At 39.1% G+C, this 27,806-nt stretch overlaps 1 long non-coding RNA gene across 1 annotated transcript in view; it reads left to right on the top strand.

Moving 5' to 3' along the window:
- The first annotated feature begins 3,281 nt into the window (after window positions 1-3,281).
- The window catches only part of LOC132654727 (uncharacterized), a 341,596-nt gene continuing 317,071 nt past the window's right edge, over window positions 3,282-27,806 (top strand). The window contains exon 1 of the long non-coding RNA XR_009592424.1: window positions 3,282-3,382. This is a non-coding gene — a long non-coding RNA (uncharacterized LOC132654727). The remainder of the gene's footprint in view (window positions 3,383-27,806) is intronic.

Here is a 27,806-nt window from a genome sequence, read left to right as displayed (position 1 = left end):
CAAAGAACCAGCTTTTTGTTTCATTGATTCTTTGGATAGTTTTATTTGTTTCTAGTTGATTGATTTCAGCCCTTAGTTTGATTATTTCCAGCCGTCTGCTCCTTTTGGGTGTATCTGCTTCTTTTTGTTCTAGGGTTTTCAGTTGGGCCATTAAGTTGTTTGTATGTGATGTTACGAATTTCTTCTTGCAGGCACTTAGTGCTATAAATTTTCCTCTGAGCACTGCTTTCAGTGTGTCCCATAAATTTGGGTATGTTGTGCCTTCCTTTTCATTGAATTCTAGGAAGTCTTTAATTTCTTTCTTTATTTCTTCCTTAACCCAGCTGTCATTGAGTAGTAAGTTGTTTAGTTTCCATGTGCGTGTCGGCTTTTTGTTGTTTCTGTTGTTGTTGAGGTCGAGCTTTAGTCCATGGTGGTCAGATAGTATACAAGGGATTATTTCAATCCTTTTGTATCTGTTGAGGCTTGCTTTGTGGCCCACTATATGGTCTATTTTGGAAAAGGTTCCATGGGGTGCTGAAAAGAAGGTGTACTCTTTTGAGTTTGGGTGAAATGATCTGTAGATGTCTATTAGGTCCATTTGATTTAGGGATTCTGTGAGTGCTTTTATTTCCCTATTTGGTGTCTGTCTAGTTGATCTGTCCCTTGGTGAGAGTGGAGTGTTGAAGTCTCCCACTATTAAGGTATTAGGATCAATGTATGATTTAAGCTTTAATAATGTTTCCTTTACGAATGTCGGTGCTCTTTTATTTGGGGCATAGATATTCAAGATTGTGATGTCCTCTTGGTGGGTTTTTCCTTTGATGAGAATATAGTGGCCCTCCTTATCTTTTTTGATTAACTTGGGTTGAAAGTCTATTTTATTAGATATTAGGATGGCTACTCCAGCTTGTTTTCTGGAACCGTTTGCTTGAAAAACAGTTTTCCAGCCCTTTACTCTGAGGTAGTGTTTGTCTTTGTTGCATAGGTGTGTTTCTTGGATGCAACAGAATGTTGGATCCTGTTTCCTTAACCATTCTGTTAGCCTGTGTCTTTTTATTGGTGAGTTGAGTCCATTGATATTGATAGATAATAGTGACCAATGCATGTTAGTTCCTTTTGTAATGGAGTCGATGATCTAACCCTGATTCATTGCTTGTTTTCTTTTCATTTTTGTTGGGACATTATCTGTATGCCCTGTTTTCTTGGGTGAATTTGTTTTCATTGGATTGGAGTTTTCCTTCTAGTATCTTCTGTAGGGATGGTTTGCTGTGTAGATATTGTATAAATTTAGTTTTGTCATGGAATATTTTGTTTTCTCCATCTATGTTGATTGAAAGCTTTGCAGGGTATAGTAGTCTGGGTTGACATTTGTGATCTCTTAGAGTCTCCATGATACTTGCCCAGGCCCTTCTGGCTTTCATAGTTTCTGATGAGAAGTCCGGCGTGATTCTGATAGGTCTACCTTCATATGTTACTTGGCCTTTTTCCCTTGCTGCTTTTAATATCTTTTCTTTGTTCTGTAGATTTAGTGTTTTGACTATGATGTGACGTGATGTGTTTCTTTTCTGGTCTAGTCTATTTGGAGTTCTGTAGGCCTCTTGTATATTTATGGACATCTCTTTCTTTAAGTTGGGAAAATTTTCTTCTATGATTTTCTTGAAAATATTTTCTGGACCTTGGAGTCTGGAGTCTTCTTTTTCGTGAATTCCTATTATTCTTAGATTTTGTCTTTTCATAGCATCCTTGATTTCTTGGATATTTTGTGATTGGAACTTTTCTGATTTTACTTTTTCTTTGAGAGAAGTATCCATTTCTGCAAGTGTGTCTTCAGCTCCAGAGATTCTCTCTTCCATCTCTTGTATTCTGTTGGTGATGCTTACTTTTGTGGTTCCTGATCTTTTCTCCAAGTTCTCCAGCTCAAGGGTTTTCTCATTTTGTGTTTTTTTTTATTGATTCTAATTCTGTTTTCATGCCTTGCACCATTTCTTTCATGTGTTTGAATTTGGATTCCTGTCTCTCTACGATGGCCTCTATTTCTTTTTTCATTTCCTTCTTATATGCCACTAATTTTTCCTCTACTTGTGTATCTATTTGTTTGGCTATGTTTGCCTGTGTTTCTTTAAGGATATTGTCTATTTCTTCTTTCTTTGCCTCCAATTGACTGGCCATCTCTTTGAAAGACTTGTTCATTTCCTCCTTATGAGCCTCAAATAATTGGGCAAGCATGGCTTTAAAATCATTTTCCTGTGCTTCTGCTGAATTGGTGTATCCATCGATTTTGGGGTTTGCTGGTGAAGTCATGATGTCCTGATTTATGTTGGAAGTGTTCTTTCGCCTACCTCTGGCCATTGGCTTATCTGAAACCTTCCCTGTTTGTTTTTGGATTCTGCAGATAAGACTGGTGCTGTCTCTCTCTGGTGTCTGGAGAGTTCTTCAGGAAGCTGAGCACTCTCAGCGTGTGCTGAGGACTAGCTGTACCTGTGGGAGGAAAGTACGCAGGCGCAAACGGGGCAAATGCAAGCGTGTGTGTGCGCACGCGCGCGTGTGTGTCTGTGTGTGTAAGTGTGCCTGGATGAGTTTCTCGAGGGACAGAGTGATGGCTAATGTTGAACCCTTGAGTGTGTGGGAGGGGCTCTGTACTGTATATGTCGCAGGCGCTAATGATGATCGCAGCGCAATTTCTGGTATTAACTGTCTTAGCTCCTCAATCAGGCCCACAGGGCAGGAACTTCAATGTCCCTAGTGCCCCTCTGTTTCCCAAAGTGGGTATGTGGGTGGGAGGGGGGCTCGATGCCTGGCTTCTGATTTAGAAGGACCCAGGATCTGGGGAACTGCAGATTCTCAAGGGTGCACTCACTTACAGGCAGGTCTCTTGGCCGAGATTGTGGTATCCGGGGCTCTCTGCTCTCTGGTTTGGCCCTGCTTCTTTGATGTGTTCCGCCAGTTCTGTGCTGCTGTCACTGCCAGGTTCTGAGGTCTTGCTGCAGCTGGAGATTTCAGGGTGGTCACTTCAGCAGGGATGGGGTAATCAGGCTCTCTGTTCTCTGGTTTGGCCCTGGTTAGTCTTAAACTGGAGGGCTGTGGTGCCCCGCCAGTTCAGTACTGCTCCGCTGCCACGTCCTGCTGTAACTGGAGACTGGCTTGCTAGTCCCAATGCTTTCTGGGAAGTCCTGGGATCTCTTCGTTGTGCTCTCCAAGCTTGGGAGGCCCAGTGCCTGGTGTGTCCAGGTTGTATGACGTTTCTGCCTGGTTTCGGTGAGTATATAGCGTATTCTCTGTCACTGTGGGATTGGGCGGGTCGTACCGTCAGTGATGGCGATCCTGCGGAGCTAGTATGGTGTCTAGCAGATTCGCGCCCTGGGAGGATGGTGCAGCCGCTGCGCGAATCTGGGACTCCGGGGTACGTACTGCTGGCTTTTGTCTGCCGCTAAAGTGGTTGGGGCTCCGTCTCAGCGGTTGTATACCCCAGGCAGTTAGGTCTGCGCTGAGAAAGATGAGTCCGCTGTGCCGCTGTGCCGAGGAGGAAGGAGGTCTGGGGGAAGGGAGTGCAGCAAGAACAAAGGATCTTTTCTCTCCCTCCCCAAGCAAGTCTCCGGGTGACCGGAGGCCAAAGTTTTCACCTCCTGCGATGTTCTCTGGTGTTCAGAAAGCCTCGCTGTGGTTTTCCTGGGTTGGGGGTCCTTCCATTCTCCAACTCAGAAGATCAGGTATCCCACTGCTCAGAAACTGTGTGTGCTAGTCACCCTTGTTTTTTCTTTTTTAACAATAAAAGGGGGGCTTTATGTCAGTTCTTAACATTATTATTAATCTTCATTCGCACAAAATGGTCTAAAATGAGCTAGAGATAAGAAAGAAGCAAGGAAGGAAGAGATGGGAGAGACAGAAGAAAGGAGAGGAAAAAGAGAAAAGAGATAGAACTAGGGAGGAAAGGACAGTTGTGATTTTTACTCAAATCTGTTATAAATATTCCTAAACTAAACGGTATACCAAGCCCTGGTGGCTCGTATATCAGGGATCTGTCTCTGGCTGACTTCACCAAGAAATACTTACATTGAGAATTTTACAACAGAACCTTACTGGCTTTCTGATGCCTTTTCTGTTTGTTGCTCTCTCTGTTTTCTTTTTACTTTGGCTATTTACCATTTATACCAGCGTTGTTTTATAATTCCTGTCTCTTGTACCTCAGTTCTGGCTTGTCAGGCCAGAAGAAGTTGGTGTCTACAATGACACTGCTATTTATGTTGTTCCGCAGAAAACTCAGAACTCAACATTTTGTCTATGGTTAGGTTAATAGGAAACAGGGAACTGACAGAAAACAGGCCATTGCTGCAGTATCAGATAATTGCCTTTAAGACACTTTGACTCTATTAAATAGCTGTATCAAGGTCTGCAATGAAAAATAATTTTCATCGACATAAATGGTCAATATTGAGGTGACATTGCACAAAACATTGTGAGGCAATGTGAATTATCTAAGGCCATTTTGTCATATCTTTTAATGTTAGAATGAATGTATTCTTTACCTCAGCAATTCCATTTCTAAGACTGTATTATACAGACACAGTCACATTACTTACAATTAAAAGAGAGATGAGGGTGAAATCTCTAGAATTCAAATCATTTAGAGATCAGTTAAATAAATGATGGCAGACCTATAAAAGGGAAAACTACATATCAGTTAAAAAGAATGCTGTATATATAAATGTAGAACAATCCCCAACTTAGATTCTTTTCTGTATGAAATGACAGATTATCAAATAGAATGTATATTAATCTAACATTTCTTTGAAGGTGTACGTACTTAAATATAAATTCATGTATATATATGCATATATATGTTTGTAATATTTTATATATATATATATATATATATATATATATACATATGTGTGTGTGTGTGTGTGTGTGTGTGTGTAATATTATTGGTACAAAGGAGGAAAACATTTGGATCAGGAAAGTAAAATACTAACCAGGGAGAACAAAACTTTGGGATGAAGTAGAATGACTACTTGGAAGCAGCTTAGTAGATTTTTGGCCCCTGATGAATTAAGTGCTGCGGGATGGGAAAACCACAGAAGAAGAATATATGAGAACAGCAAAAAAGATTTGAAGGCAAACCAAACTCAAAGACAATTTGATATGATCCCACCCTTGGTCAGAAAACCAATAAAGGCTTTTGAGATATCCCAGGATCATCCCTAACTTGCAGCAAGTTTAGCATTATAGAAGGTGCATTAACTCTTCTGGGCCACTAGGGTACCATTTAATACTGTGTTCTATCATTGTAGCCAATGGACTAGAAAGAGATTATTTCAAAATAATGACACTCCAGAGGCCTGGAAGTGTTAATGTTTCTCCTAAGTGACTGACTTTCCATTAAGGGCTTATTTAGCCTCTAGGGAAGATAGAAATTTTTTCCCACCAAAGCACAAGGGTTGGGATATAACAGCTGTGAGGTAGAGCATGGGAGATCCCAAGCATCTCTTGCCTTTCTCAAATCATGCTATTACATAGGTCAGCCTTGTCTATCTCTGTTCTAGCACAATTAAGAAAAAAAAGTCAGAATCCTGTATTTGACTCAAATCCAGATATGGTATATCAGGTTCTAAGAAAGTGCCTATGTAGGAAATGGGGAGAAAATTTAGTAGGTAAAGTGTTTTCTATGCAAGCATTGGGACATAAGATCAGATCCCTAGCACCAGCATAAAATCTAATCAGGGCAGCAAGATTATAACCCCCAAAAGGCAAGAGGCAAGAGGAGACTGGGATTTTTCTGGCCAGTCATTTTATCTGAAATAATGAATTCCAAATTCAGTGAAATACATGAATCAAAAAATTGCATGGCAGACAGTAGAAGAAGATACTTTTGATATACACACTTGCGTACACGAGAAAATGAGTGTATCTTTCACATAATAAAAATTTAAAAACAACATCTGTAAAAGACCTAGAGAAGAACGTTCTTTAATGCTAGGGACACCTGTTTTATTCTAGCACCAAAAATCAAGTGATCAGATATCAGTTCTCAGGTTGCTATAAGCAACTAAGGACATGAGACGTGTTTCTTGACTTCTCTATGCTTAAGTGGTTTTGTTTAGAATATGAGGAGTTAATAGATTAGAGCCTAGCAAAATTGTCATTAGGGAGGCTTCATCCAGCAACTGGTTGGAGCAGATGCAGAGATCCACAGCTAAACATTAGGCAGAATTAGGAAAATCCTTCAGAAGATTGGAAGAAAGAATTGTAAGAACCAGAAGGGTCAAGGACACCATAAGAAATGGCTCATAGAATCAACTAACCAGGACTCATAGGGGCTCACAGTCACTAAACCAACAATCAGAGAGCTTATATGGGTTTGACATAGGTCTTCTACATATATGTTATGGTTTTGTAGCTTGGTATTTTTGTGGGACTCCTATCAGTTGGAACAGGTACTGTTTCTGACTCTTTTGCCTGCTTTTGATATCTTTTCCTTCTACTGGTTTGTCTCATCCAGCCTTAATATGAAAGTATTGCTTAGTCTTATAACAACTTGATATGCCGTATTTGTTCCCTGGGAGGCCTGTCCTTTCTAAAGGGAGATGGAGGAGGAATGGATCTGGGGTAGAGGAGAGGTGGGGGAAAAGGATCTGCGAGGAGAGGAGGAAAGAAAAAATGTAGTCAGGATGTAATGTATGAGATATTAAATAGATAAATTAGAGAATAGAAAATGAGTTGAGTTTTGATGGTTTCTAATATATTTTACATTCTAGATTTACAACTCACAATTAACCAAAAACACCTAAGAAATAATCAACTGAAACCGTTTATGAATACACAATGAATTTCAACCTCATAATATCCTCCTATGTTACTCTGCCATCACAATGAAAGAGGAAGTATGTAAGTTTCAGGGGATACACCTTACACAGAGGATATAAATTTAAAAGAATGCACACACGTGTGGCAGGAGACATTGATGTTTTGTCTGTTTAGCAATTGTAATGTATATTTATGTTACAGAATATTCAGATAGAGGAATAATTAAGAACACTTTATAAAGCACCAGTGATATAAAAAAAAAATCCACAGTCACAAAATTTTTTTTTTACAGATTAAGTGAGGTTAAACTAAGACGGCATTCATAAAATAGAAACAAACCAGAAGAAAAAGAGGAGATTTAAGTTTCCAGAGAAAAATACACCAACATAATAGGTTAAAATTTTAACATAAAGAGGAAAGAACAAGCCAAAACCAGGAGGCAAGAAAATGACAATACCAGACTTTGCTTAAAACTAATAAAATATTGGAAGAAGTTAACAGTGTTGTATAGAGCAATAATTTCTTTATTTTTATCTTTATAAATTTATTTATTTTGTATTAATTACAGTTTACTCACTTTGTATCCCATCTGTAGCCCCCTCCAAAGACCCCTCCCAATTCCACTCACCCTCCCTCTTCCCCTTCCAGGCCCTTCCTGCAGTTCACTGATAAGGGAGGTCTTCCTCTCCTTCCGTATGAACCTACTCTATCAGGTATCATCAGGGCTGGCTGCATTGTCTTCCTCTGTGGCCTGGTAAGGCTGCTCCCCACACAAGGGTAAGAGATCAAAGAGCCAGCCACTGAGTTCACATCAGAGACTGCCCCTGTTCCCCTGTTCCCTTTACTAGGGAACCCCCTTGGATACTGAGCTACCATGGACTACATCTGAGAAGGGGTTCTAGGCTATCTTCATGATTGGTCCTTGGTTGGAGCATCAGTCTCAGAAAGGACACCTGTCCCCAAATATTTTGGTTCTGTAGCTCGCCTTAAGGAGTTCCTGACCCCACCAGGTCTACCTTCCCCTTCTTTCATTCTTTCATAAGGTTCCCTGTGATCTATGCCCAAAGTTTGTTTATGAATCTCATTATCTGCTTTGATACCGTGCAAATTAGAGCCTTTCTTTCAGAGTCCCTCTGTGGTAGGCTTCTGTCCTGTTCCTTGTTTCCTCCCTCTTCTGATGTCCATCCTGTTTGCCTTTCTGAATGGGGATTGGGCATCTTACCCAGGGTCCTCCTTCTTGATTAGCTTCTTTAGGTGTACAGATTTTAGTATGATTATCCCATATTATATATCTAATATCCAATTATAAGCAAGTGTATACCATGGGTGTTTTTTTGCTTCTGGGATACCTCACTCAGGATGATCTTAGTTCCCACCACTTGCTGCAAATTTCATGATTTCCTTGTTTTTAATTACTGAGTAGTATTCCATTGTATAAGAATACCACAATTTCTGTATCCATTCCTCAAGTGAAGGACATTTTCAACAAATGCTGCTGGTTTAACTGGATATCTACATGTAGAAAAATACAAATGGATCCATACTTTTCATCCTGTACAAAACTAAAGTCCAAGTGGATCAAAGAGTTCAATATAAACCAGACACACTAAACATGTTAGAAGAAAAAGTGGGGAATAGCATTGAACTCATTGGCACAAGAGATAACTTCTTGAACAGAACACCGACAGCACAGGCTCTAAGGTCAACAATCAATAAATGGTACATCATGAAACTGAAAACTTCTGTAAAGCAAAGGACATTGTCGTCAGAACAAAATGACAGGACCTTCACCAACCCTATATGTGACAGAAGGCTAATACTCAGAACATATAAAGAACTCAATAAATTAAACAGCAACAAATCAAGTAATCCAATTAAAAAAATGGAGTACAGAGCTAAACAGAGAATTTTTTTTCAATGCAGTTTATTCAGGAACCTTGAACAATCATCTGACCCTGGGGAAAGCCAGCCCACAGCTTAAATAGCCTCTGGGTAGCCAACCCCAGCGTGCCACGTGGGCAACGCAGATAGGTCCACATACATGGAAGCAAGCCAGAACCTCGGCCTTAGCCAAATGTGGAGTTGTTTGTGATAAAGAGCACTCACCATCAGGAAGGTGGAAGGCAGAAAACAGCTCCATCTTTAAGGCGCGGCATTACGCAGCTCTCTACAGTTCCCCCTTTTTGTTTGAGACGCATCAGGCAAGAGTAGAGGTCTGATCTCTGATATTAGAAATAAATTTGGACTTTGTACCAATGTTCATTTAGGTGTCATCCACCCAAAGAGCATCAGACCCGTCTGATACCTTTTTCTCAGAGGCGGGACCTGGGGCATCAACCCACATGCAATCAGACATGCTCTTCTCTGGGTCGAAAGCTGCTGACCCTGAGTGCAGTGCTTAGCCTCGCATCCTGAGCTTAGCATTTTAGCTTTTTATGGTAGCCAATCATGCTTGGGGAGACTGTCCTGCTTCAATGGCTGTAAAGGCCTGAATGGTCATGGCTGCATTACCCTGTTGTGAGACTCTAATCTTGCATATATACCACAGGCACACCAAGGAGACCAACACCAGAAGGCCTGCTAACGCTCCCATGCCCGCCCATTCCTTCAGATGATTCATGGCTGCAGCAATCCATGATGATAATCCTGTGGCTAGTCCTGCGTCCACTCTGGTAGAATTTACCATGACAATGGCCACTCTCAGCTGCTCCATCGTACTATGGAATTCTCCAGTCCAATTACCTAAAATATAGCTAGACAATTGTTTAGACAGATTTGCAGCACAGGAAAAATTCTCATGTTGTATGCTAGTGACTCAAAGTCCAGCATACTTTCATTGACAGCCAAGTTGAGCGATTTGCCATAGGGTATCAATTTGCTCCTGCACGAGGTCAATCCTCTGATTGAACACCATCAAGCCTCCTTTTAGTTGAGCATTAATTCCTTTTTGTACATCTAAGGCATGAGCTACATTGGCTAAAAGATTATTCAGGGTCTGAGCAGTCTGCACAGTATGACTCATGGCTAATGCCCTGGTGGTAGCTCCAACAGCCGCCAATGAGATGGCAGTAACAATGGTGGCTGTAGTTCCAAGATCCCTTTTCTGTCTGAAGAGAGTCATAGCGTGAGGGGCATCAATGGGCACAGGCACCCAGAGAGGCATGCGAGTAACCAGCTAGTAAATTTACTAGCATTCCAGCATTGGGCCAAAAAGCAAGTATCATTACCACAATTACTTGGCTCTATCTGGCTAATAATGAATAAAAATGGGGGATATAAACAAACAGGTGTGGGCTTATAGAAAATATTATGAGAAGCCTTAACCCCCTCGTTGGAACATCCTGCATCAGTTCTAGAACTAGCAGTGGTTGTGTCCGAGGTCTGAGTAGGTTCAGGAGACGATTGCCCCCATGGGCGAGACGTGCTCCATGTAAATTGACTAACTCCATGTTTTCCTCCACTTTTGAAAGTCATTTAAGGTTCTTAAATTATTTTACCCCTTTTTTTAAATTTTTCATCAATTACACTATATTCATTCTGCACCCCCATAAGCCCCTCCCTCCTCCCCTCCCAATCCCACCCTCCCTCCTCCCTCTGCATGCATGCCACTCCCCAATTTTTAATAGAGGAATATTGAATGGCAGAGAAACACTTAAGAAATGATCAAAATCCTTAGCTATCAAGGAAATACAAATCAAAACAACCCTGAAATTTCACCTTACACCAATCAGAATGGCTAAGATCAAAATCTCAAGTGACAACACATATTGGAGAGGGTGTGGAGAAAGGAGAACTCTTCTCCATTGCTGGTGGGAGTTTAATCTTTTACAACCACTTTGGATATTAAACTGGTGCTTTCTCAGGCAATTAGGAATAGTGCTACCTCAAGATCCAGCTATACCACTCCTAGGCATATATCCAAAGGATACCCAAGTTTACAAGGACATTTGCTCAATCATGTTCACACCAGCTTTATTTGTAATTGCCAGAAGCTGGAAACAACCCAATAATTTCTTGAAAGTCTAAAACACTTAACTCATCAAGGTTGACTTTAATCATCAAGGTTTAAAGCAAATTCAGTGAGGTTGTCTAATACATCACACACAGAGACACAAACAGAGAGGTTATTATAATTAGTGATAAAACTAATATATTAAAAGGTAGAAATTAATACTATATAACTGTAATTAATACTCTATAACTATATAAAACTGTTCAAACCAGCCAATGACTAAGTGATAATTTAGTATTAAAATATTTAGAAATATAATTTAGAAGACTTAATTCTTTTTCCCCCCTCTGTTTGAGGGTTAGATTATATCATGAGAATGTTAAGCTCACTGCTATTACAATTTACTTATCTAGAGAATTCAACTACAAGTGAAACGGATATCTATAAACATATAAACAGACAAGCATCAAGAGTGAATATCCCTGTGTTTCTAAAGAGGGTTTGGGAACTCATGTCTGATCCAGACAATTCTGCACACCAAGCTTCAGTACGAATCTTACCTTGATAACTTTGTTTCTAAGGTTTCAGTGTTTCTCAATTGTGAAAGTCTGATGTAATGATAAAATAACAAACTCAGAAGTTATTCATTATAGACCATTCTGTAGTAGAGTTTACCAACTAATCTAGGCATTCTAGCAAGTAGGCCTGCTACCATTACTGCCTGATACAATTGAGAAATTTGGAGGCAAAGAGAGTGGATCCACACCTGCATTGTTAGCCAGCGGCAGAGCAGGAGTTCAAATTCAGGTTTTTAGCATCAATGTCTATTTTTCTCATACTATATAAAAATAAAACATACTTACAAAGGTCACATGTGACTATAAACAGTTCTCCAACTGACTGCTTATGACTTTATTTCCTTTCCATAAAAATGCATCAGTAAGACAAAGAATAATTGTGTCTATAGTTACTGCCCCCTTTATTGAATTTTATTCTGTTTTTTTATCACAATCCTATGCCACTACTCGCTGACTATACTTACTAAGCATGATTTAACTGAATAAATCCTAAGTGCAAGGCACCAAAAAAGTAAAGGTGGCTTATATATTTTGGTCTTTAATATACTGACTTCTGGAAGTTGAAGGAATCTGCGAACTTCATACAAAATTGTCTGTAGAGTTTATCTCTCCTAATGTGAAGAATACTCAATTGATGATCAGTTGAAATTTTGAAACTATTTTAATTTCAAAATATTCTTTTTATTTATTACAATTTATTCACTTTGTATCCCAGATCTAGTACCCTCCCTCATCTCCTCCAGGTCCCACCCTGCCTCCCTCTTCCTGCCCTATGTTCCTTCCCTAACCCACTGATAGGGGATGACTTCCTCCTCTGACCCTAGCCTATCAGGTCACATCAGGACTGTCTGGATTCTCTTTCTCTATGACATAGTAAGGCCATCTCTCTAGAGGAGGGTGATCAAAGAGCAGGTAACTGAGTTAATGCTGGAGACTTCCCCTACTCCCCTGAGTTCATGCTGGAGTTTACCCTTCTCTCCTTACTAGGGATACCCCATGGAGACTGAGCCTCCCATGGGCTACATCTGAGGAATGGGTCTAGTTCCTCTCCATGCATGGTCCTTGGTTCATTCATCAGTGTCTGCTGGGCCCAAATTTTTGGCTGTTGGTCTCCTTTTTGAGTTCCTGTCCCCTCCAGATCTTTCTATCCCCCACTTCTTACATAAGATTCCCTGCACTCTGCCCAAAGTTTTGAGTCTCAGCACCAGTCTTGCTAGCCTGATGGGTAGAGTGTTTAAGAGGCCCTTTGTGGTAGGCCCCTGTCCTGCCCTCAGTCTTCTCCCACTCCTGATGTCTATCCAATTTGCCATTCTGAATGAGGATTAAACATCATCAGTAAGGTCCTCCTTGTTGCTTAGCTTCTTTAGGACTATAGATTTTAGTATGTTTATCCTATATTATATGGCTAATATCCACTTATAAGTGAGTATATACCATGTATGTCTTTCTGCTTCTGCATTACACCACTCAGGATATCTTCTAGTTCCATCCATTTGCCTGCAAATTTCATGGCTTCCTTGTTTTTAATGCTGAATAGTATTTCATTGTGAAAATGCATCACAATTTCTCTATCCATTCCTCCACTGAGGGACACCTAGGTTTTTGCCAGTTTCTGGCTATTACAAATAAACCTGCTATGAACATAGTTGATCAAATATTCTGGAGGAATGGTAGAACATCTTTCAGAAATGTGCACAGAAGAGCTATAGCTGGTTCTTGAGGTAGAACTATTTCCAGTTATCTGAGAAAGTGCCAGATGACTTTCAAAGTGATTGTAAAAGTTGAATTTCTCACTAGAAATGGAGGAGGGATCCTCTATCTCCTTTCTCCAAAACCTCTCCAGCATTGTTGTCACTTGAGCTTTTGATTTTACCCATTTTAATAGTTGTAAGATGGAATTTCAGGGTCATTTTGATTTCCATTTCCCTGATGACTAAGGATGTTGAACATTTCTTTATGTGTTTTTCTGCCATTTTATGTTCCTCTGTTGAGAATTATCTGTTTAGCACTGTACCTCAATTTTTAATTGGATTACATTGATTATTGGTGCTTAACTTCTTGAGTTTTTTATACATTCTGGAATGTATACATCCCTTTGTCAGATATAGGGTTGGTAAAGATCCTTTCTCAGTCTGTAGATTTTCATTTTGTTCTATTGACAGTGTACCCTGCTTTATAGAAGCATTTCAGTTTCCTGAGGTCTTATTTATTGATCTTAGATATTGCTGGTGTTCTGTTCAGGTAGTTATTTCCTGTTCAAACAAGTTCAAGACTCTTCCCCACTTTTACTTCTAACAGATTTAGTGTGTCTGATTTTATGTCAAGGTCTATGGTCCACTTGGACTTTAGTTTTATGCAGGGTGATAAATATGAATTTATTTGCATTTTTCTACATGTAGATATCCAGTTAGACCAGCACCATATGGTGAAGATATTATATGTTTTCATTGCATATAATATAATTTTTGGATTCTTTGTCAAAACAATTATCTGTATGTGTGTAGTTTCATTACTGTATCATATATTTGAATCACCAGTCTCTTTCTAAGCCAGCACCATGCTTTTTTTTATTACTGTTGCTCTATAGTACAGCCTGAGATCAGGGATGGAGATATCTCCAGAAGCTCTTTTATTGTGCAGGGTTATTTTAACAATTCTGGCTTTTATTCAAATAAAATTGTGTGTGACTTTCAGCTTCTGCTATACCTCACTCAGGATGACCTTTTCTAGATTCCACAATTTGTCTGCAAATTTCATGATTTCCTTGTTTTTAATTGTTGAGTATTATTCCATTGTGTAAATGTACCGCAGTTTCTGTATCCTTTTCTTTATTGAGGGATGTCTGGGTTGTATTCAGGTTGTGGCTATAACTAATAAAGCTGCTATGATCATGGCTGAACAAATTTCTTTGTTGTGTACTTGAGCATCTTTTGGATTTATGTGTAGGAATGGTATTACTGGATCTTGAGGAAATGCTATATTTTATTGTCTGAGAAAGCATCAGGTCGATTTCCAAAGTGGTTGTACAAGTTTACATTCCTACCAGCAATGGAAGAGGGTTCCCCTTTCTCCACATCCTCTCCAGCATGTATTTTCACTTGAGTTTTTGATCTTATTCATTCTGATGGGTGTAAGGTGATTTTTGACAAGGAAGCCAAAACAATTCAATGGAAAAAAGACAGCATCTTCAAGAAATGGTGCTGCTCCAACTGGATGTCTACATGCAGAAAAATGAAAATAGATCCATATTTATCATCATGCACAAAACTAAAGACAATGTGGATCAAAGACTTCAACATGAAACCAGACACAGTAAATCAGCCAGAAGAAAAAGTGGGAAGAGCCTAGAACTCATTGGTACAGGAGACAACTAATCAACAAATCAATTAATCCAAATAAAATATGTGGTACGGAGCTAAACAGAGAATTCTCTGTAGAGGAATATAGAATGGCAGAGAAACACTGAAAGAAATGTTCAACATCCTTAACCATCAGGGAGATGAAAATCAAACAATCCTCGGATTTCACCTTACACCCCTCAGAATGGCTAAGATTTATTGAGTTATTATTTCAGTCAATGATCAGAAACTAGATTGGTCTGATGTTCTCTTTCTTTATTGGATTTCTTGTGTGATATATGTATCAAGGTAATTAACTGTGGCCTCATAGAATGAGGTTGCTAAAGTTTATTTTGTTTCTATTTTGTGTAATAGTTAAAGAGTATTGGTTTCAGCTCTTCTTTGAAGGTTTGGTAGAAGTCTGCACTGAAACCATCTAGCCTTTTTCTTTTCTTTTTTCTTTTTTTATTTTTTGGAGCGGGAGATCTTTTATGACAGTTTCTATTTTCTTAGGGGATATAGAACTATTTAATTTATTTATCTTATCTTGATTTAGCTTTGTTAATGGAACCTATCAAGAAAATTGTCCTTTTTCTGATGTCCATCCTCTTTGCCTTTCTGAATAGGGTCCTCCTTCTTGAATAGTTTCTTTAGGAATACATACTTTAGTATGTTTATCCTATATTATATGCCTAATATCCACTTATGAGTGAGTATATAGCCTTTGTGTGTTTCTGCTTTTGTGATATCTCACTCAGGATGATCTTTTCCAGTTCCCAACATTTACCTGCAAATTTCATGATTTCCTTGTTTTTTTTTTTTTTTTTTTTTTAATTGCTGAGTAGTATTCCGTTGTGTAGATGTACCACAATTTCTGTATCCATTCCCAAACTGAGGGGCACCTGAGCTGTTTCCAGCTTCTGGCTATTACAAAAAAAGCTGCTACAAACATGGTTGAGCAGATTTCCTTGTTGTATACTTGAGCATCTTTGGATATATGCCTAGAAGTGGCATAGCTGGACCTTGAGGAAGTGCTATCCCTAATTGTCTGAGGAAGTCCCAGATTGATTTCCAGAGTGGGTTGTACAAGTTTGCATTCACACCAGCAGTGGAGTAGGGTTCCCCTTTCTCCACAACTTCTCCAGCATGTGTTTTGGTCTTGAGATTTTGGTCTTAGCCATTCTGATGGGTGTAAAGTGAAATCTCAGGATTGTTTTGAAGGAGAAAACAAGGAACAGGACAGGAGCCTGCCACACTGAGGGCATCTGGAAGGCTCTACCCTGCAGCATATCAAAGCAGAAGCTGAGTCTTATGGCCAACTTATGGGCAGAGTGCATTGAATCTTATAAAAGAAGTGGGAAATACTAAAACCTAGACATGACAGGAGCTCCACAAGGAGAATAACAACCAAAGTATCAACAGGGGTCTTTTCTGAGACTGATACTCCAACCAAGTACAATGCATAGAGATAACCTACAACCCCTGCACAGATGTAGTCCATGGCAGTTCAGTGTCCAACTGGGTTCCATAGTAATGGGAACAGGGACTGTCTCTAACATGAACTGATTGGCCTGCTCTATGATCACCTCCCTATGAGGGGGGAGAAGCATTAACAGGCCACAGAGGAAGACAATGCAGCCACTCTTGATGAAATCTAAAAAGACTAGAATCAGAAGGAAGGAGAAGAGGAGTTCCCCTATCAGTGGACTTGGGGAGGGACATGGGTGGAGAAGGGGGTGGGAGGGTGGAATTGGGAGAGAGGGAGGGAGGAAGCTACAGGGGGATACAAAGTGAATAAAGTGTAATTAATAAAAATTTAAAAAGAGAAAATTCACCATGTCATTTAGATATTGAAATTTTGTGGCGTATAGGCTTTTAAGTAGGACCTAGTGAATCTTTCATTTTCATTAATGTCTGCCATTATGTCCCCCTTTTCATTTCTGATTTTGTTGATTTGGATAGTGTCTATCTGGCTCTTCGTAATTTTGGCTTAGGGTTTGTCTATTTTCTTGATTTTCTCAATGAGCTGGCTCTTGATTTCTTTCATTCTTTCAATTGTTATTTTTGTTTCTAAATAATTGATTTCAGCACTCAGTTTGATTATTTCCAGCCATCTAAACTTCTCTGGTGTGCCTGCCTTTTTTTTTTTTTTTTTTTTTTTTTTGTAGTGCTTTCAGGTGTGCCATTAAGTTCCTATTATGAGATCTCTTAAATTTCATTATGAAAGTCCTTAGTGTTATGAATCTTTTCTTAGCACTGTTTTAATTGTATCCCATAAGTTTTGGTAAGTTGTGCCTTCATGTTCATTGAATTTTAAGAAGTCTTTTTTTTTTTTTTTTTGTCCCTGACTCAGCTGTCACTGATTAGAGCTGTTCATTTCCGTGCGTGTATAATCTTTTTCCTATTTCTGTTGTTGTTGAAGTCTAGTTTTAGACCATGGTAATCTGATATGATGCAAGGAATTATTTCAATCTCCTTGTATCTATTGAGGCTTGCTTTGTGCTCAACTATGTGGTCAATTTTACCTGTGTTTTCTTGGGTGTAATTGATTTTAGTTTGGTTGGAGTTTTCATTCTAGTATCTTTTGTAGGACTGGGTGACTCCATATATATTGTTTACATTTAGTTATGTCATAGAATATTTTGTTTTCTCTATCTATGTTCATTGAAAGTTTTGTCGTGTATAGTAGTCTGTGTTGGCATCTGTGATCTCTTAGTGTCTGCATTATATCTGCTCAGGCCCTTCTGGCTTTCATAGTCTCCTTTGAGAAGTCTGGTGCCATTCTGAGAGTTCAGCCTTTATATGTTACTGGGCCTTTTCCCCCTGCTGCTTTTAATAATTTTTTTCTTTCTTTCTTTTCTTTTCTTTTTCTTTTTTTTTTTTTTTTTGTAGATTTAGTGTTTTGATTATTATGTGGCAGGAGGAACTTCTTTTCTGGTCTAGTCTATTTGGTGTTTTGTAGGTCTCTTGTATGTTCAAGGGCATTTCTATCTTAAGACTGGGGAATTTTTTTTCTATGATTTTCTTGAAAACATTTTCTGGGCCTTGGAGCCTGGAATCTTCTTTTGCATCTATTCCTCCTATTCTTAGGTTTTGTCCTTTTATGGTGTCCTTGATTTCTTGGAGGTTTTGTGTCAGGAACTTTTCCATTTTTAAGTTTTCTTTGAGAGATGTATTGATTTTTTTCAGTTGTAATTTCCATGCCTGAGATTCTCTCTTCCATGTCTTGTATTCTGTTGGTGATGCTCACCTTTGTGGTTCCTGATCTCTTCTCTAATTTCTGTAATTCCAGGGTTATGTTTGTTGTGTTTTCTTTGTTGATTCTAATTCTGTTTTTATGGCTTCCACATTTCCTTCACCTGTTTGATTATGGATTCCTCTCTGTCCATGATGGCCTCTAATTTTTGTTTGTTTCTTCTTGATGTGCCTCAAATAACTGCATAATTATATAGTTAAGATCTTCCTATGTTTCAGTTGCATTAGAATATCTGTTAAACTTTGGATAGTCTAGTGAAGCCATGATGTCCTGGATTTATTTCCTGTATTCCTATGCAGGCCTCTAGCCATCTGGTTGATGTAGCCTTGACTAATTATTCCTGGAGAATAATTAGTACTGCAGACTGGGTCCACCTGTCTCTGGAGTCTGGAGTGGTTCTGCTGGATTCACTGTTTGTGACCTGGTATGCCAGGTAGCTGGGGCACAGGCAGAAAGATCTCTGAGCCTATAGCTGCAGCAGCTCCACACAGGCTTTTTTGAGATAGAGGAGAATGTTATTTGGGTCCCATTCCTGGCTCAACTTAGTTGGGTTCACTGGTTGTGCTGGCCTGGTTGTTTCTGACTTTGCTGGGCCTGGTAACTGGGGAGCAGACAGAAAGATCTTCAAGCCTAGAACTGCTCCAGTGACCCACAGGCCTCCTTGGGAAGGAGGACAATGGAACTTGGGTCCCTTGTCTAGCTCAGCTCTCTATGTTCTCTGTCTGTGGTGAGTTCTCTGTTTCTGGCTCAAGTGAGCCAGATAGCAGTGGCAAAAGGCACAAAGATCTCTGACCCTAGAGCTATTCCTGTGACCTACTGTTTTCCTGGAGGTGGCGGACAATGGGACTTTGTTCCTGAGCCTAGCTCAGCTCTGCTGTGTTCACTGTCTGTTCTGTGCAGGCTGATTTTCACGGGAGATTGCCAGGCATCTCAGGAGCAGGCAGAATGGAGCCATGCCTTTCCCATGGTACCAGAAGGTATTCCCTCCAAAGGATGGTGAGTGTGAGTGCCACTAGCCACTTTGAGCAGGAAACTGTCCACAGGACAGTGAGAGAGGACACTCGGGTTTGGAGCCTCATCTTCAGTACAAGAAGGTTTTTACTCCACAGGCTGTGAGACTGAGTGCCAAAAGATGGAGTTGCTAGCTTCCAGTACCAGGAAGTTATCCACAGGTGGCTGGCTTGGCTGGAGGCCTAAGGCTGTGGCAGTGCCTGGTGGGAGCCCAGGAAATTTTTTAGGTTTCAGCTGGGTGGGCTGAAGATGGACCGTTGGGTATCCCCGTGGATTCTTCTCTCACTTGACAAACACAGACATCGGAGGTTTGGGGTCCACAGCTCAGTTTGTCTGTCACCCCGCTCTCACTGCTGCATGGTTGGCACTGTCATCTTGGATCTTCCTCAATTTCAGATTTTTAATGCCTTCATTTTTACCTCTACCTACCAAATGAAGCACTGAGGAGTCATGAACATACTTTACTGTAGAAGAAGAGTTCCAACAAAAATTTTAGGCAAAAATGTAGCTGTAACAAGAGTTCTTCCTAGATATTAGCACTATGCTCTTGGATGTTTCTGCCTCCAAACAGAAAGCTGAGTAATATCCCGTTATCAACATATTACTGATGTTCTATTATAGGATGGAAAAAGAAAGTGTGTACCTGTTTCTGTGTGTGTGTGTGTGTGCATCTAACCATACACATATGGTTTCAAATGAAATTTGAATAATTTACAGGACATTTGGGTAAATGAATGGGAAAGAAAGAGAAATGTGGAAGAGAGGAGATAGTGAAAGACCAAAGAAAAGTATTGCTTCAACACTTAACATTTAAATGAGCAAATTGAGATAAGTTGTTCATGTTTTCGCTCATATATGTATTTAGAGTGCATATATAGTTACAAAGTGGTGTGCATAATACAGAAGTTATCTGGGGTTTTGTATATTTGAAATTTTTATTTATTATGATAATGTCATTAAAATCTAATTTATTAGTTACATAATATTTTGTTTACACTTGTCAGGTGATTTATTTATTTTAGATTCTCAGAGAAAAATACAAGCAAAGCACTGTATACAATTGTACTATCAGAATTTAAAAATGAATAAAATTTAATTCATAATTTCAAATACTATAGAGATATTTCAGAGACAAGTATAAGAAAATACTAAGAAAATACCATAAAACTCCACAGTGCTGTCTTATTTGAGCTATTATAACAAAAATACTATATGATGGTGGCTGAGAAACAAGAAAAAAAAATGTTCCTACAGTTCAGCATGCTGAGTTCATAACAATGCATTCAAATGACCACTTCTGGTTTGAGTCTTCTTTGTTTTCAGACTGCTGAAATATCTTGCATCTCCAAGTGGTGGAGAGTGAGGTTCCACATTCTACTATCACACTATGGATTCAGATTCCCATATTTAGAGGGGACACAAGGATCTATTCCAGAGTAGGTGAAAGGGATTTTTGGAAAGCAAAATCAGAAATGGCTAATCATTTTTACAGACCAATGGAGATAACCTAGAACCCTGGCAATGCAGCCACTTCTGATGAGAACTGATAGACTAAGATCAGAAAGAAGGAGAGGAAGACCTCCCCTATCAGTGGACTTGGGGAGGGGCATGCATGCAGAAAGGGGGGGGAAGGTGGGACCGGGAGGGGAGGAGGGGGGATTATGGGGGGGATACAAACTGAATAAAGTGTAATTAATAAAAGTTAAATAAAAAATGTAAAAAATCTAAAAAAACAAAACGAAAAAAGAAATGTTACATTAAAAGGATATATTTATATAGAACATTTACTTCTTACAAGATTTGAGGTAAATACTGACAAAGCTCAAGACGTTGACATTTCAGGTTAAAGGAAATCTGGACCGAGAACTTGGAAACTAGAGATGTGCAAAGCTTTGGAATGAGCAGGTCATCAATGTGCCCAGATTCCTGAGGGGTAACCCAGACACAATAAGACACACTGTTGAAGAGAGGCACAGTGAAGTTACATGTGGCTTTTAACATTTTCTACAAAATTGTGTCAACATTCTATATTTACCTATAATCACATAGAATTAGTGAAACTAATACTTCTTAAAGTATTTTCTGATAGTTCACATTTTCAGAATATTTATATATTTCAGTGAATGTCAATCTTCAACCCAACCTGTTTATATTAATATTTCCATAAGTTATAAACAGAAAGTGAAGATTAAATCCTTTATTCTCCAAACCATTGTCAAAACCCCTCTCTCTTAATCATTTTCTGCATGTTGTTTCTTTGCTGGTCATTGCCATAATTATTAATAACAGCACTCTGACTCCATATTATGTGTTTCCAATTTTAATGCCTGTTCTATCCAACCACCAAAATTATCCTACATACATTATATGCTTATGCTATTATTTAATTCACGTATTAGTATTGTACTTCTATGTTATTTCATGACTACAGTCATTAAATACATACTATTCTTCACAGAAACAGCGCCTGCTTGACTTATAGAAAAGGTATATAATTCTATTTTCTTGTATTCATTGCTTGAAAACCAGCATGTTCCGAGCATTAAATGAAGTGGGCTCCTGTAATGGCTGAACACATCATGCTTGTCACATGCATTTTCACTCCATAAACAGAGCAAGTCTTATTAAGTGACTATATTCCTGGCCAATTCTAATTACCTGTCATTTATGTGTTTGTTTGGAGGGGTATATAGAAATGCGTGCATCCATGTGTCTGCAATGTGGCATAAGTAAGTGCCTTTGTTTGTGAATTTGTCTGAGAAGATCTGAGGTTGGAGTCCATAGTCTTTGTTGCTCTCTGCCTTACATTTTTTGATTCAGGGCCTCTTACAGTTTCTGGAGTTTGTTGGTTCAGCTTGTCCAGTTGTGCAGTGAGCTCCTGAGAGTGCTTAGGTTACAGATCCACACTGCTACACATAGGTACTGTGGATCAGTGCTTACTCAGCATTGGCTTTGATCCCTTGTTGGGTGGAGTCTTTCAGAGGAAGTTTATGATAGACACCCATCTTGTTCCCTCTCTTCAGCAGCTTCAGGTGTCTCTTCTATTTGCCCTTCTGAGTGAGAATTATGTATACTCCCTACCGTCCTTCTTGTTATTTAGCTCTTTTAGGTCTGTGGATTTTAGTGTGGTTATCCTGTATTATATGTCTAATATATATATATACCATGTGTGTCTTTCTGCTTCTGGGTTACCTCATTCAGGATGATCTTTTTTAGTTTGCCTGCAAACTACATGATTTCATTATTTTTAGTAGCTGATTTTGTTATTTTTAGTAATCTTCTGAGCTTGATCAACTGCTTTATGGTTGTTCTAGAGATCTTCTAAGCACTACTCTGATTTTCAGAGCTCCTCTCATTCCTCCTCCTCTTGCAGCTCCTCTTCCTCCCCTCACCCCTCCTGAGACTCCTCCATCATACTGTTCTTCTACTTCTCTTTCTCCTCTTTCTCACTACTTTGTTTTTAAGTTCACATCCATTTCTACATAGATGTATGTGAAGTATATTCGCTCATTGAAGTACACACTTAAAAAGTTTCTTGTTTGTCATTCTTGTACTGTTCAAATTAAGTATAAGGGAGTAGTTGATGTTAACAAATGGATGTCATGAAGAATCTTATATTTTAAGTAAAAAAATCTTTCAATTTCAAACATATTTATTATGACATGATTCAGATGCTAACCTGCTTCAACCCCAACAGGGACTTGAGAGGTAATAAAATTAGTTATTAGAGTAAATAGGAAGTGTATGTTAGCATGCTGTCTTTACATAATCAATCTGTCTACAAAATCATATCTTTCTGTTAAACCTAGGATGTATACTCCTGTGATTAATTAGACTAGTGTCTGACATAACTATGAGTTGATTAGCAATTAGCTTGCATTACCTAATACCCTAACCAGTATTTAGTAGCAGTTTAAAAATATTGGAAGTAACCTTGAATTTGTATCAATATACTAAAGCTTATACCAAGGTATTAAAAATAGACTTATTTTGCATCAATATGCAAAATCCTATATGAGTTAAAATTAACTTTATTTGAGAATAACAAAAAAGCCCTAAGTTGATTAGATTCAATAATCTACCTTTTGTCTTATTCCTTTCTTTCTTTTTAACCCTTTTTCTCCTTATCTAAGAAAGAAAGCTAGAAAAAGAAAAGGAAACGAGAGAAATCCCTGAGTTTAAACTTGTTTCACTCTGAATAAGACCATTAATAATTTGTAAACATCTCCCAATGACAATAAAATTCATAGTCAGAGAAAGCAAACAAAAACATACCCAACCCCCTGATGGGGACAATTAATCAATGATGAGGTGCACAACAGATTTTATATGAAAGAGGTTTATTAGATGGAGATGAAGAGAGAGAAGGGAGAGCAGGAGAGGATGGGGAAAAAGTGAGGGTCACCCTGACAGAGATAGGGGAGAGGATGAGAGGGGGCAAAAGGAGCAAGAGGCAAGAGGCCAAGAGAGGGATCACATGGCACACTGGTCCCTTTAAGGAGGAAGGTAATCACACCTTCCAGGTGTGGCCACCTGGCTGGCAACACATGAAGACATCATAGGTTGCTAGGCAACCCAGAAGCAGGTTTCTAAATACTAACATTACTCCTTTTTTAATATAATTTAAAAAATGAGGAACTTGGGCTGCTTCTCGTGTAAGGTAAGTTAAAGTATATAAATTTAGGTTCATTAGAACGAGCTCTTAGCTGCCATGCAAAGGGTTAAAAGAGAGAGAAGAAATAATAGCAACAAAAAGGCCAGATTACAATTACATGGTCAAGAGGAGGAAGGGAAGCCTCTGCCCTGGAAATTTTAGGGTAGAAGAAGGTTGTCAATAGAGAGTTGTCAGCCATGTAAGGCAGTAGGTAGGGACTGAGGAACACTGGGAGAACCTGGAGCTGTTTGTCTTGGTCCTGAAGCACACCATTCCAGCCTTTTGTTAATATAAGTGAGTATTGGGCATAGATTTTTCTTCTGGGTACTTCTTGCTGACACTGGGGGTGCTGTAGGGAGGTCAAAGGTCTGAAATGCTGTCCAAGTCCAGGAAGAAGCTGCTTTTGATGCTGTCCAGGGTCTGTGAGAACATCCATGGCTGGGAGAGAAAAGTGCATGTCCAGCTTGATGGAAGTCTGTGAGGTCAGACTGGAACACTTGTGGTAGCTGCTTTGGCGCTGTTGTGGATATAGGAAGCATCTGTGTCTGGCAGGCTACGGAAATATATATATATATATATATATATATATATATATATTTCTGCAGAAGATAAAGTTACATAAGTTATGGAGAAAATTCTTTAGGTGTACATTTAAAAGTTTGGGGAGAGCAAACAGAGGTAGAAGTTTTGTATCAAAGAGACTTGAGCATGGGAGCCTCCATTTACCTGAGGGGACTTTCATTTCCCCAATCATTGGCAGTAATTAAAAGGCTTTGCTCTGGATCTGTAATTGCAGTGAAGTTTGATTACACAAGTATGTAAACTTGGAGGCCCATAAAGCAGGCACTAGGTGTAGAGTTTTGAAATCCTCCAGAAGACATCCTAGAGGAGAATCTGGAGGAACAGACAAATGGACTATTCCCATTGTGAGGGTAGGAGTCAGTGACCTGTCAAGGCATCCCAAGAGCAAAGTTTGACCCAGCAGATATATATGGTCCTACCTGATCCAATAGCTCATCAATTTTTGACCAGATACCAGGTGCACGGCTGCCTGTGGAGGCACAGTTTACCTAGTACTAGGATTTTCGAAGGGTGTGCGAGTAGAGGGAAAAGATCTCTCCCAAGTGAAAAAGGAAATCCTAAATGGAGGTCCGTAGAAAGGGTCAATGGTAGCCAGTGAAGACTATGTAAGGGGGAGTCCCTTGATCTCAAAAGATAGTAGGAAGTTGCTGGTCACTGAATGGTCAAGCTTCACCTACCAAGAGAGGCGTTTTATGCTGATAAATGAGGTGAACTCACCAACCTAGTGGCTGGCCATTGAGGAGCACTCACCAATCCAGCTGGTGTTGCCTGTAGAAGGTAGCAATCAAGTAGCCAGGAAAGGGAAGTCCTAAAACCAGGAAAAGGGGAGGAATCCCACCTTCTGAGATAGACAATAAATACAGTACTTATCTGGAGCCCAATTGACGAGAGAGGTAGATTTAGGTGGATTTCCTACAGCTTACAAGAATTATTTTTAAGTTTTAAGAAGGAGATAAAACTTTAGACATGTTAGCATCATAATTGTAATTTGCATTGAAATATACATTGTAGAAAAGGCAGAGGACATACACATTTGTGTTAACAGCATAAGATTTTTTAAGATGAACTCTGAAAAGGCAGAAGCCTTTTGTGAAGAAGGGACAAAAGCTCATGATCTTAACCTTTAGTATAAGTACATATTATGGAGATTTGAAATCTTGAGCTTGCAACCATAATAGTGCGTGGTATAGTGGAATGTTTTTGTATTAGACTTAGATTAATAAATAAGATCTCTATTAAAAAAGTTTAAAGCTCTGGACAGTCAATATAACAGTAGCATAGCAACAGGAGGAACTATTAAGCATTTTTACCTATTTCGGATACTTTAAATCACATAAGGTCTTGCAAACTTTATAACTTACATTTACCAACTTTATAATATTTTTTAGACATTTAAACATTTATAACTTGCTTTTATCAACCTTAAGAGGCTCTTAGACTCTCAAACATGTATAACTTGTGTTTACCAATCTTAAGATGATTTTTAAACCATTAAACAACATTTTTTTAGGCCTTTGTATCTAGTTATATACTATGAGACATAGGTGAGACTGCTATGAATATTTATTGTCCTTTATCTTAAAAAAAAGGGGGTATGGTAAAAGGTTACATTTAGGCCTGTTTCTTGAGTCTGGCAACAAGGCATATCGTATCTAAGCCTGTCAATAGTAACTCTAGCACTTAGGCTTAAGGCCTGGTCTTCTGCACACGAAGAGAACGGAGAAGACATCTGAAGTCTTCCAAGACAGAAGCTGGCATATGTCTGTGGGACCCCATTGTGAGGCTAAAACAGACCTGCAGTGTTACCCTGGGCTGGGCAGGGATGATGGAGGTTGCTGAATCAAGGAGCCATTTATTTGTCCTCTGCCAGGCCAAAGAGCTGGAAGGCTGGAAGTGTCCATGTCTCTTGTGTTGGTTGAGCCTCCATGGCTGGGCACAAAGGACAAACCTTCAAAAGATCATTTTGACTTCTAGAGGCCAGTCTGCCAGCAGGCAGCCATGGCTTGTTGAGGCAATAGTGGAATCAGTCCACTTTGGCTGCATTTGAAACAGTCACCTGGCAGAACTGACTTTTGCCTATACCCTGGTGGGATGGGGCCCTACAGACCTCTTGGTTTTTTTGCTTTGTTTTGTTTTGTCTTGTTTTTATTTGTTTGTTTGTTTGTTTGTTTGTTGGGTCTGGAACATAGCTTTTGTTGAAGATGAGCCTGTTGGGAAGGCTCTTTTTTATTACTTTTACCAACTCCTGTATGATGTCAAGGACCATCTTCAGCTGTTCATTAAAGATAGCAGTGAGACCATGTTTGCATCTGTAGGAATATAAATATATATTTGGACATCTATGAGATGACTAACTATTAACTTGCATTTGTTAACCATTAAATATTAGGAATTTAGGTTTTGTCCCTGTTAAGTTGGAGCCTTAAAAGTCATATAGTCCATTAAAGTGAGAGCATAACAGTTTTCTGTATGATTTAGTATATAAAAAGTTTATATCTTATGAAAGTCTAAGGTTATACTATAAATTAATAATAATACCATTTTTAGAAAACTAGATGAAGTATATTTTAACCTTCTGATAGTAAATATACTTGATGACCAAGTTTTAACATAAATAAATGCCTCTAAAATTAATAGATCTTAATCTAGAATATTGGTAAAAACCTGTACGTAGTAACCAAACCCTGAGTTATGAGTTTTAAAACCAAAAATATCATAGAACAGTATAAAGCAATTTTAAGATTACATTTGAATTTATTATAGCAAACCTATTAGCCAGGAAGCCTAGTAGTGAATCTGGATCATAGGCAGCACATGGCAGGAGAAACAGCATTTATTAATTTAGGAATTGAAAAAGACATAGGCAGTTAGACATACATTTTAAATTAACTAAATTTGAAGAGACATTTATAACTTTGAAATTTCATCATTATATAAAATTTATTTTGAAGCAGGGTTGAATCATATGTCGTAAAACAAAGCTGCGAATTTTTATAAAAATCCATACCAATTTAAAATGAGGTTTTCTGTTGTCCTGGTCTAAAAGAAGACAAAACAAACAGTTGGTTGTGATTAAGGAAGTCTTGTAAATGTAAACCCAGTGAGAAAATTATATAAATTGTTAGATAAGAATTTAAAGGATTTTCAGATACATATGCATGCCACGTGCATGCATGACTGTGGCTGCACAGGGAGACCAGGTGTTTACAGGCGGTTAGGGCTGTCCAGGCCCCGTCTAAAACTCTCTGAGTACGCATATCATGGAAGTCTGCACAGCTGAAAAGTCTGTCCACAAGCCAGCCTCTAGCAGCAGGAATTGCCCCAGGGAAATTTAAAATCTTGCCTGCGGAACCCTGGAGCGGCAGTGCAAATCTGTGTACTGGGTCCCCAGCAATTCCCTACCTAGAAGGGGCCGTGCCCGTCTGAAGGTGTGCCAGCGATTTCCCCAAGCCGATTTTGGGAGTCCCGGAATTCCCGGGACTAGGAGCATGGAGCACAAAGCACCAGCGATTTCCCAAAGCCGATTTTGATGAGGCTTGAGTCCACGGAGTTAGGAGTACTGGCAGGGAAAAAGTCCGAGCAGTGGGCAGCTGCCGGGCCATGCGACACACGTGCCATGCACGGCAAGATAGTTGAGAAAAAGTAAAGATTT

The sequence above is a fragment of the Meriones unguiculatus genome, chromosome 6 (assembly GCF_030254825.1).
Source record: "Meriones unguiculatus strain TT.TT164.6M chromosome 6, Bangor_MerUng_6.1, whole genome shotgun sequence".
Classification (NCBI taxonomy): Eukaryota; Metazoa; Chordata; class Mammalia; order Rodentia; family Muridae; genus Meriones; species Meriones unguiculatus.
The sequence above is the reverse complement of the archived record's forward strand: the minus strand, read 5'-3'. Positions and strand labels throughout refer to the sequence as shown.